The sequence below is a fragment of the Carcharodon carcharias genome, chromosome 23 (genome assembly GCF_017639515.1).
Source record: "Carcharodon carcharias isolate sCarCar2 chromosome 23, sCarCar2.pri, whole genome shotgun sequence".
Classification (NCBI taxonomy): Eukaryota; Metazoa; Chordata; class Chondrichthyes; order Lamniformes; family Lamnidae; genus Carcharodon; species Carcharodon carcharias.
The window spans coordinates 16,393,941-16,405,870 of NC_054489.1; the positions used below are offsets into that span (position 1 = coordinate 16,393,941).

An 11,930-nucleotide genomic window follows, 5' to 3' on the forward strand; every position below is an offset into this window, starting at 1 on the left:
CTACAATATTCCACAGATGCCAAAACTTTATCCAACGACTGTACAGGAAGTTGCCCAGGGAAACAGCAAAAATGTCTTAGCCAACAGTCATAAGCATATAACCATCATCTGCAAAAACCAGGTACTGTAAAATTCTACAAGTCTACACATTTTAACCACTATAATATTGTATATTAGAATGCCATATGGCCACAGTAAAGAGGTTAGTTACGGACACTAATCATTCAACTTAATGCCACCTCTTTCTGGCACTTACCGAACTGACTTTTCATGTTGTAGGTTACTAAATTTTGGCTGAAGTATAAACCTCAGCATCTTTTAATTAAGTTTTGTAATTTTCCAAGAGGGAATGCTGCGTTTGGCCTAATTTCAGAATCACAGAATATCACAGTGCAGAAGAGGCCCTTCGGCCCTTTAAGTCTGCACCGACACATGAGAAACACCTGACCTACCTACCTAATCCCATTTACCAGCACTTGGCCCATAACCTTGAATGTTATGCCGTGCCAAGTGCTCATCCAGGTACTTTTTTAAAAGGAAGAGAGTCAACCCGCCTCCACCACCCTCCCAGGCAGCGCATTCCTGACCGTCGCCACTCTCTGGGTGAAAAGATTTTCCTCACATCCCCCCTAAACCTCCTGTCCCTCACCTTGAACTTGTGTCCCCTCGTGACTGACCCTTCAACCAGGGGGAACAGCTACTCCCTATCCACCCAGTCCATGCCCCTCAATCAGGTCGCTCCTCAGTCTTCTCTGCTCCAATGAAAACAACCCAAGTCTATCCAACCTCTCTTCAAAACTTAAATGTTTCATCACAGGCAACATCCTGGTGAATCTCCTCTGCATCCTCTCCAGTGCAATCACATCCTTCCTGTAATGTAGTGACCAGAGCTGCACACAGTACTCCAGCTATGGCCTCACCAAGGTTCTATACAACTCCAACATGACCTCCCTACTTTTGTAATCTATGCCTCAATTGTTAAAGGCAAGTGTCCCATATGCCTTTTTCACCACCCCACTGACATGCCCCTCTGCCTTCAGATATCTATGGACACACACGCCAAGGTCCATTTGTTCCTCAGGCCTTCCTAGTGTCATGCTGTTCATTGAATACTTCCTTGTCAAATTACTCCTTCCAAAGTGTATCACCTCTCACTTTTCAGGGTTAAATTCCATCTGCCACTTATCTGCCCATTTGACCATCCCGTCTATATCGTCCTGTAGCCCAAGACACTCAACCTCACTGTTAACCATCCGGCCAATCTTTGTGTCATCCACAAACTGACTAACCCACCACCCACACAGTCATCTATGTCGTTTATTTAAAAGCCGAATTATAGGGGACCCAGCACAGATCCCTGTGGTATGCCACTGGACACTGGCTTCCAGTCACTAAAGCATCCTGTCATCACCCTCTGCCTCCTACTACTAAGCCCTATTTGAATCCACCTTATCAAATTACCCTGTATCCCATGTGCATTTGCCTTCTTAAGTCTCCCATGTGGGACCTTATCAAAGGCTTTGCTGAAATCCATATAAACTACATCAACTACACTACTCTCATCTACATACCTGATCACCTCCTCAAAAAATTCAATCAAATTTGTTAGGCATGACCTCCCTCTGACAAAGCCATGCTGAACTATCCCTGATCAAACCTTGCCTCTCCAAGTGGAAATAGATACTCTCCTTAAGAACGTTCTCCAATAGTTTCCCGGCCACTGACGTGAGATTCACTGGCCTGTAGTTCCCTGGCTTATCTCTACAACCCTTCTTAAATAGCGGAACCACATTAGCTGTTCTCCAGCACCTCCCCCATGGCCAGAGAGGAATTAAAAATTTGGGTCAGAGCCCCTGCGATCTCCTCCCTTACCTCCCCCAGCAGTCTGGGACACAAATCATCCAGATCTGGAGATTTGTCCACTTTTAAGCCTGCCAACACCTCCAATACCTGTCACTCCCTATATCAATTTGCTCAAGAACCTCACAGTCTCTCTCTCAGAGTTTGATAACTTCATCCTCATTCTCTTGGGTGAATTCAACACTCTACCGATGTCCTCTGGCTCCACCCATAGATTGCCCCCATGGTCCCTAACAGAATCACAGAATGTCAGTGCAGAAGAGGCCCTTCGGCCCATTGAGTCCGCATCAACATATGAGAAACACCTGACCTATCTAATTCCATTTACCAGCGTATGGCCCATAGCTTTGAATGTTATGATGTGCCAAGTGCTCATCCAGGTACTTTTTAAAGGATCTGAGGCAACCTACCTCCACCACCCTTTCAGGCAGTGCATTCTAGACCTTCGCCACCCTCTGGGTAAAAAGGTTTTTCCTCACATTCCCCCTAAACCTCCTGCCCCTCACCTTGAACTTGTGTCTGACCCGTCAATTAAGGGGAACAGCTGCTCCCTATCCACGCCCCTCAATCTTGCACGTATCGATCAGGTCACGCCTCAGTCTTCTCTGCTCCAACGAAAACGACCCTAGGCCCTACCCTTTCCCTGGTTATCCTCTTCCCATTAATATACTTATAGAATATCTTGGGATTTTCCCCACTTTTCCTTCTAAGTTCCCTAAATGGCTGTGGGGTGGGGAGCAGAGTGTACAGGAGTTATATGAGGACAGGTTTAAATGGACCAGCTGGACTTTTCCTGACTTTGGTGTTTATATTTTTGAATGTATCATGATCCCTTGGAGACCAATAACCAAAAAGAACAGAACTTACCAAACAACCCCAATGGAGGAAACCTATGGCCAAAATTTTTAAATTTTCACATATCAAACCAAAATCAACATAAATTGAACGAGTTAACAGGCAAATTGTTTTAGTTTTCCTTACAATTAGGGACTGCTGCAAATAGATTTTGAAACTAAAGTCAGTGCAGACAACAGATCGCACACACTTGCCCAAAGTCTCTCAAACACTGGGTTTCACAGTACATATGCTAGCTTCTGGCACATCAATTCAAAGCAGCCACAGCAGTAGTTAGATCTATCCTTAGGCGGTGAACTTCTGGTCTCAGCAATGTCATTCTAAAATAAGCTACGCTCAAAACATTCACAAAGTGGGGCCTATTGCATTGAGGAGAATGAAATGAGTTTACAACCAAATTTTTTCCGCAAAACTTCCTATTTTTCCATTTGGCTACCTGTAATATGTATCATGTTACAAGTAAACCAGAATCAGTTTTATGCCTCCATTGATCCTTTATAACCAGCAAGAACCTGCAATGGCTGTAGTCAACTTCCCTAAACTGAACACCTTTCAAACATGTTCATAGCAAGAATTTCCACAATAATGCAAGAAATACTCAGTAATTTGCTCATTTAGTACAATTTCCCTCCTACAGCATCCACAATCGAAGCGGTTGAGGCACCCATTCAAAACTGATGCTGCCCTCAAACCAACTGTTGGACAATGCAGAAACATGGCACAAGGCCACTCTAAAGTTTTCAATGCACAAAGAAATGAACACCTCTGATATTATTGTTACACTAAAGATTGATCATTCTTAACAACTGAAGATGCATGCACTCCTTCCTTTATGGCAAAGAATACTAGCGTTCTAGTGAGCTGCACCACTAAACCACCATTAAAATTCTTGACCACTTCTTTAATCTCCAATTTCCTTTTTTGATGAGAATACAATGAATCACAAGGTCATCCTGAGTTTCTGGCAGCAATTTCATTCCACACTGCCAAAAGTGATCAAGCTAGCAACTGGAGCAATGTAGCAATTGTGGTGCCAGTCCGAAACCAAAGGCCATGAATTTAGACTGGTTATCAATAATTTTACTAATCTGTGGGATGGTAGGAAAGAAAAAACAAAGACATTACAAAAATGGCCAGATTGTCATTAAACTAATGTGTTTCAGGCAAGAGAAGCTACCTAGCCTGGATTACACAATACATAATGGACTTGATGTCTCAGGTGCACAAATCATTGCTTCTTATTACCATCAGCTCAGTGTGACTGGGGATGGGCAATAAACATGACCTTGTCAGCACTGCCCATACCCAGAGAATAAAAGGATAATTTGAAACAGTTTGTCCCTCTTGCAAGATGCAACACCAAAAAAATTTCCACCAGCTAGTCTGAGAACTAATGAGACACCAGTTCGTTTGGCCCAAGTTCCAGAAATGGTAAGTAGGGGCAAAGCAACCCCCCCTTGAACACACCAATATGAAATGAGCTTAACTGCAAAAATGAGATCTGTTATGCCACTGTGCACTTTTGACAAAAGTCAACCTTCTGGAAACAGCTTTCTGCTCCATCACCTATCACACTGCATTGCATCACTGAAGGACATTCATGGTTAAATCCAATTTGCAAACAACTGTCTACCTGAACTACACAATCACATGCCTGTCTCTAACCGTTGCAATATAATTCCACCAAACCAGTCCATTAAATTTGGAGCATTTTCTCCACATATGTAACAGGATCCATTGTCGATTGCATTATGTTGGAACATATTCTAGTCATTTAAAAAGCAATATTTAATATTTTTCAATTATAAAAACCCAAGTTTTTTTGGCTGAGGGTTCGGTTGGTGGGTGGTTTGGGGGGGGGGGGGGGGAAGGAGAGAGAGAGAGAGAGATAGAGAGAGAGAAGAGAGAACATTTATAACAGCTGCAAATAACTGCCATTAAAAACTGAACCCAGAAAGACTACCATTCAATTGACCTCCTCTGACAGACTCAAATCATATTATACAGCTGGGTGGCTCGAGTAGAACACAACTGGTTCTGGTATCAAGCTTTGTCAGAGTCTTCAAGTTTTATAATCAAACTAAAAAAAGGGAAGGGCAATGTCAGATAGTCCGATATTCTCAATACAACTCAGTTATAGCTTAAGGGCTTTCAGTTTCTTGTTCACAACAGAAACCATGAGTAAAATGGTGACCAACCTCATCCTTTCACAAGATGACTTGAAAGGGGGATTATCTACAGCTGAAATATTGCAATTTCATAGAAATCAGATTACAATGTGAATATTTAAACAGCAGTATTAGTATTTAGGAGAAAATAAAATAAGATGGGGGAAAAGAAAAAAATTCTGAACATTAACTGTTTCTAATCTGTGCTGTTAACAGTTTATACAATTGACCACAGAGCCCCCAGGATGGGGACGAAGTTAGAGCTGGGGTTCCACTTACCATTGTAATCCAGTTACTCCTCCTGTAGAGTGCACCTATGAACAGGATACTGCTGCGCTATGATACCCACCCAACTGTGTGCATCACCTACGCTCAATTATTAAGGAAGACCACTTATGCAAGGCACTGGAGGATCATAGCGATATTTACTTCACTATGATTCAATACCTTCCGGCATTAAAAAAATTATGGAGTTTTCAAAGAAATGGGCTAAAAAAAAGGGCCTCAGCTCTCTGGACTCTGACTTAAATCTAGCCCACACTGATAGGAAACACAAGTTGTCAGTCTAATAGCTGTTGCCTTCCCACAAGTGGGTTTAGGTTCCACTGTACAAAGTTGGTCACAAATGACAATTTCACTTGACAGGCCATGGGAAAAGAAAAAAATTATACAATAGGGAACTCCACTCAGATTACATCTGAAGCATATTAGCATATGGAGCTTCACTCTTTCCGTGCTGTGTCTGGAAGCGTTGATATGTGTATCTGAAAGGACGCCTGCTCCACACCCAAACATCTTCCACATCAAGTATGTAAGGGAGGTGGGGGTGTGGTAAGAGGTGAAATCTATGTTTTCTGCATAATATTTGTTAGAGTATAAACGATAGCATTCACCTTTAAAATGGAAGTTCTGTAACAAACATTGCAGGGAATACTGAAAACTTTCATCCGTTTAAGTTTATAGAACGTGTGATCACTCAATGGAATTGCACATTATTTCTGACTAAGCAAATTTTAAGTTTTCCATTCAAAACCAATCCACATATACTTGAGGCAAGAGTCATAAACAATGCCCCAAAATAAGACATGTTGCTACATCTTTGAAATCAAGTTAGATCAGGTCATGGAATGTATAAAAAAATTAGGCAAATCGGTTAAACAAGAATCACATTCCTCCCTGCCCTTAAGCTATATCTGGGACATGCTCACTATTTCCACTTCCTGGTATGACATGGGAGTTATATTAAAGAAAGTCTCATTTATCAGGTAAATCTAGCTTAATTTCAGCAAGAAAGACAACACCCAACAAAAATCATAAGTAGAGCAGCATAGGAATAAAATTGCACTAATATCCGGAGCAATCCAATGAAATCTTTCCAGTAAGTTTCACATCCCAGATGTAAAGTGCAGAAAACTTGGGGTTTATCCTCAGACTAAGCTTGATTCAAGAGAAAATCCATGATGAAAGCAAAGATATTATGTGCAAACTTGAGGGGAGCTCCATGATGCAAGACCAATTAATTGACGTTAAAACTGAAAATTCAAAGATAGCCCCTTGCAATCCACATAAAACCTTGTTCCATAAAGGAAATGGTCTTTCAAGACATGTCAGAATAAAAAGGGCAAGTTTATACAACTATAGATCTTGTGATGGAAGTAAAATTAAAATGTCTACAAATGGGCTCTTAATAGGAATATGGTATGGGCCAGAGGAAAAACCCAAGAATCAAAAAAGTTATACTCCAATGGTAATTTAAAAAGGTAGATTTTTTCCCCTCTCACCCCTCCTCAGTATTCTGACATCATTCAGCTAATTTTCAACACCAATAAATTGTGCGTCTGCACCTGTAACATTTTCCCTTTCTTGGGAACATTCAATAGAAGATACTTCACAATTAGGTTTGCACTGAGGGCAAAGTTAACAGATGCAAAAAAATATAGTTACATGCTTAGCACTAATACAACAGTAACACGAAAAAATTTAGTTACAAATATAAATATTTTTCTGTTGAACATTTTTTGAATGGCTCACATTTCCATTAGAATGATATTGCAGTACTGCTTAAATCTAGAGATAGAGAAACAGAGAGGGTGTACTTTTTCTTCTGTTCTTGGTTTTTGGAATTTCACCCCCTGCCACCCCTATTCTGATTGATATATATCACATGCAGGTTTCTAAAAAGTAGCATGTGAGCTATGTACACCTACTAGCACAATCACTACCACTTTATAGTTAAGCAACAATTACAAGTATCCAACACACAAGTTAAAATAAAGGGAAGCACTTTAGATTCATTCTCTGTTCCCTTTAATAAAGTGGAGGTAAAAGGGGATGGGGGCAGGGACAACATCAACCCTGGATTGCTAATTCAACTTCAGCAAGTGAAAAAGCAATATTTGTAACTATAGAATCACAAGTGGCCGTTCAGCCTATCATGTTGATACCAGCTCTTTCAAAGAGTTATCCAATTACTCCCTCTCTTTATCCATAGTTCTGCAAATCTTTGCCTTTCAAGTACATATCCAAATCAGATACTACCAAATCTGCTTTCACCATCCTTTCGGACAGTGCATTCCAAATCATAATGCACTGTGAGAAAAATAATCCTTTAGCTCTTCGGTTCTTTTGCCAATTACTTAAATTGGTGTCATCTGGTTACTGACCCTCCTGCCAGTGCAACCAATTTATCATCAATACCCCTCAATTTTGAACATCTCTACTGAAACTCTCCTTAACTGTCTCCAAGCAGGGCAATCTCAATTTTTGTAATCGCTCTTCATAACTCTCATCCCTGGCACCATTCTCAAATGCAGCCATTGCAAACACCTTAAATCAAAAAGACAGGAAAACAGGTTTTTAAAAGAAAACTGGACTTGGTGACCTGTATCCAGAGCTGAGTGAAGAGCCTAATCAACATGTTAAGGCTAGTTGATGAAAGAATTTCTATTTATCAGTCTGAATATTATCCCTTCCTGCACTCTACAAAACAAGGTTACTACCTTGACAAGTTGACTGAAAAGCTTCCTATCCTTGAAAATGTCCACTAGGTTCTGTTTTAATTCCCCACCCACAAAGTTAGCACTTTCTCATGTCCCACAATTTGGATTAGAACAGTTGACACTTGCAGTCACAAACTTAGCAATTTTGAACCCTCATTATGATGGCTACTTATTCATTCCAGACTAGAGGCTGACCTTCCTGCTACAATTTTCAAACACATTTTGCAAATAAAGAGATGCTAAGGAACACACTAGCTCCATAGAACCTGATTTTTGTTGTTTAGTCCTAATGCAGAGAAACAGGTACAGTATTACATTGAAAGGGTTAAAAGCTGCTAAAACCTGAATCACTCAATCATTTGACATTGGAACACATTTTTAGGTCTTAAAGAAATTCACTGGCATCTGTGGGATCTTTGCAGATCTGGATATCCAACTGTACAAATTACAGGGGTAAATGGAATGTTTAACTATTGCCAGTTACTGTGCTCTCTTCCAATATTTCTAGGACTATTCAACAGCGAATAACTGACAACTAGAGCAATGGACTTCAGTATTTTCAATATAACTTTAACCATCACTCTTGGACCCAATTTACTCATGCAATACTTACAGAATGCAGAGTTTGTATTTCCTTGTTTTTGTTTCATTTTGCAGAGTGGGAAGGGAATTGTGGTTCACTCAGAATGGACTACACAAGTGCAAATACCCTGAAAATGGAGAAATGTATAATTCTACAACTGAAGGGGACACTTTCTGGAATTACACACTAATGGACCCAACACAGGTTTGCAAAATACAGTTCAAGGAGGATCTCTACAGATACAAACACTGCAAAACATCACCATAAAGACCATTCATTCTACATTTTTAAACTTTGCATCATGTGGTAACACATCTGTACTGTTCTATTTAAAAATCAGACAGCTTCTCCCCTACCCCAGCATCTAAAGTATTCCATTCCTCATCTTAATAAGTTCTTATAAATAACTTCAACTCAGCAACTTCATCCTTGTAAAACAGCTGATACCAATGAAGTGTATACACAAGATACATACTGCTCTGTAGCAGTTCCCTTTCAAGACAATGGCTTCAGAGCAATTTACCAATCTGTATAAAAAATACTGGCAAAAAGGTAATTTGCTAATCCAAGTGACAACAGTATTGGTGATGACTGTCTTTAAAGTGTGCACACATTAAAAAAGGCAAGTTTAAATTCACACAACATTAAAAGCACAATCCCAAGAGTGGGCTGGGATTAATGTATTTAGCACATCAAAGACAACAGTAAGAAAAGGGGAAGGGAGGGTGGAAGGCTAATCAGTAGTTGAATTAAAACAAGGCTGAGTATTTCGAATTGCATCAAGAAAAAAAGTCAACATGCAACTAAAAGCTTTGCACTATGCCCCGGATTTGTTTCGCAACAAACTCTTTTTTAAGTAGCTGACTCAGTACATGATTCACTCATTATGTTGTTATGCAGCAACCTTTTAAAAAAAAAATCAAGTTTTAACTGCTCCAAAGTCAAATTTTAAAAAAAAGAAACAAAACATAAATGGGGGACAATGTACCATTTAAAAGCTCCCCAATAAGTTGAACCTAACCTCCCTCCCTCCCTGGGATGTCGATTTTAAAAGTTCTCCTCCATCAGTGAGGGTTTAATTCTCCCTGTTGAAGTTCTCAGTGAGGTGGGGATTAGATTTCACCGAGGTTTACAGGGTGGAAATGCCCAATTCGGCTGCCCACTTAAACTTGGCCCGACTCTGGTAGCGGACACACCGATGAAAATTACCTCAGGTGGATTCAACAGCCCCAACTTTCACCTCCCCCCCCCCGCCCCCCGCCCGCCGGTCCACCGACCGGCCGCAACAGCAGATACTCACTCGGCGGGAATGCGGGTCCGAAGCGAAGCGGCCAATATTCCTTCCCTCCAACTCTTGACTTCACTTCCCACCCCCCACTCACTTCACTTCACTTCACTTCACTTCAGGTTAAAAAAAACGCCAGGCCCAAGCCTCGGCCTCCACTTCCGCTTTCACATCTCCGACCCGCCCATTCCCCGCTTCCGGACATGCGCAGACAACAGCCGGGAGGGGTGAGGTGGGGGGGGGGGGGAGCGGAAACATTCGGCTCCTCCTTGATTGACGTCACCCACCGCCGATCAGCGACGGGGAGAGGCGGACACCACGCGAGGTCGGGTGAGGCCCCGGCCGCCAATGGCGCGGCCGCGCCTGGTCGGAGACGAGCCAATCGGAGCGGCGCTCGAGCATTTCGGGAGTTGTAGTCCGGTGGCGGTGGCTTTGGGCGGAGGGACTACAATACCCAGAGGGCGCAGCGGGTAGGCCCCTCATGCTCCTTTCTTGTAGAGTTAGGGTTGATTGACAGGTGCAGTCCATTGTTAGCTTAGGCAGCCTGGACCAGGTTTGCAGAGTATTTAAGGGTGATTTGGAAAAATAACATTTGTAATTACCGAGGTGCATATCTATGTGTATATAAATATGCAATAACATATTGTCAATTAGTCTTTTGCAAACCTGGCAATAGAATCATAGAATGGTTACAGCATGGGAGGCCATTCGGCCCATCCTGACCATGCAGACTTCTACGTGATCAAATCTCCAAATGCCATGTCCCTGCCTTTTACCTGTAGCCCCGCACATTTTGCCTTTTCAGAAAATGTTCCAATTCCCTATTGAAAGTCCCGATTGAATCTGGCCCCATCACACTCTCAGGCAATTATTTCTAATATTCATGCAAAACAGTGGGGGTAAAATAGGCAAATGGCTTTGTTCAATGTTGCATCCCGCCTTTACAGAAACTCCTCACCATGTTTAAGAGCCTGCAAACCAGTCCACACAGGAAAAAATTCTGTTTGCCTGATATTTTCTCATAGCAGCACTTCCCATTTACCTCAGTGTGGAGAGCTCTGATTTTGATAAATAAACCAAATAAAATATATATAGAATTACAAGACATTATAAGACAGAAACTGGATATTCGGCTCAATGAGTCTAGATTGATGTTTATCCTCCATGCATCTTTCAGTCTCACAATCACCTAACTCTCACATTTGGTCTATTGCCTCTGCCCTCTTGTACTAGATCTCTATAGTACTGGAGGCAGCTGTTTCTATTACACTGTCCCATTCCTTTATAATTTTGAACACCTCTATAAAGTCACCCATAATCTCCTCTGCTCTTGGCCTTAAATTCTCAAGTCTTTCATCATATGGGTTTTCTCCCATATGAGCTGCGTTCTAATGGATCTGTGCTGTACCCCTTCTCTTGCCTGAGCATCCTTATGGTGTTTAGCCCAAAGCTCCAGTGCTCCAACTGATATTACTAAAGTTTTTTTTTGTATTTTGAATGTTGCTTTCATGCAATCAAAGTTGACTTGCCAACCAATCACCACCCTTTTCTCCTGCAGTGATTATTTGAAATTTGGCATTCTTGCATTTGTCCTAATGAGTACAATATGAAAAGCTTCGGTACCATGTCTCTTTTTTCAGCAACACTATAGTTTTATATAGATTCACCATCATGCCTTGACTCTTATCTTCTCCAGATAAAACACAATGGGTCAATTCTGACTTTTGGACAACTGGCAGAGTGTGTTGGCTGGGCCACCTATTTCGGTAGCAAAGAGGGCCCCTTGATTTTGAGGCTCTGGCCTCATTTAAATTTGGTATCAAACAAACATCCCAAGGTAGCGTAATGGATCGAGGCCTCAAGATCAGGTCGGTATGGCTGCCTGAAAAGGTGAGTTGCCAGGTGAGGAATAGCGGTCGGGGGGGTGGTGGTTGTGGTGCAGCAGCAGGCCATCTTATTTTTGTGGACCTCATAGGTGCACTCCTGGAGCTGAGTGGGAAGAATCCCAGCCTTTCATTTCAACAAGTGAACCACAAAGGTTCGTCAACCACCAAAAGTACTCTGGAGTATAAAATGCCATAATTGCTGCATGATGGGTGGACCTCATGCGATTTCTGTCAGGAGGAGGAGGCTGATTAATTTGAGCACAACGTAAATCATCCTGAAGCCCTATTCACATT

The 11,930-nt window shown here is 41.7% G+C and overlaps 1 protein-coding gene across 2 annotated transcripts in view; it reads right to left on the bottom strand.

Moving 5' to 3' along the window:
- The window catches only part of LOC121269039 (ras-related protein Rab-5C), a 35,526-nt gene extending 25,593 nt beyond the window's left edge, over positions 1 to 9,933 (bottom strand). For both annotated transcript variants that reach the window (XM_041173434.1, XM_041173435.1), the window contains exon 1: positions 9,766 to 9,933. The gene's annotated coding sequence lies outside the window, so the exon portion shown is untranslated. The remainder of the gene's footprint in view (positions 1 to 9,765) is intronic.
- Between the last annotated feature and the right edge of the window lie 1,997 nt (positions 9,934 to 11,930).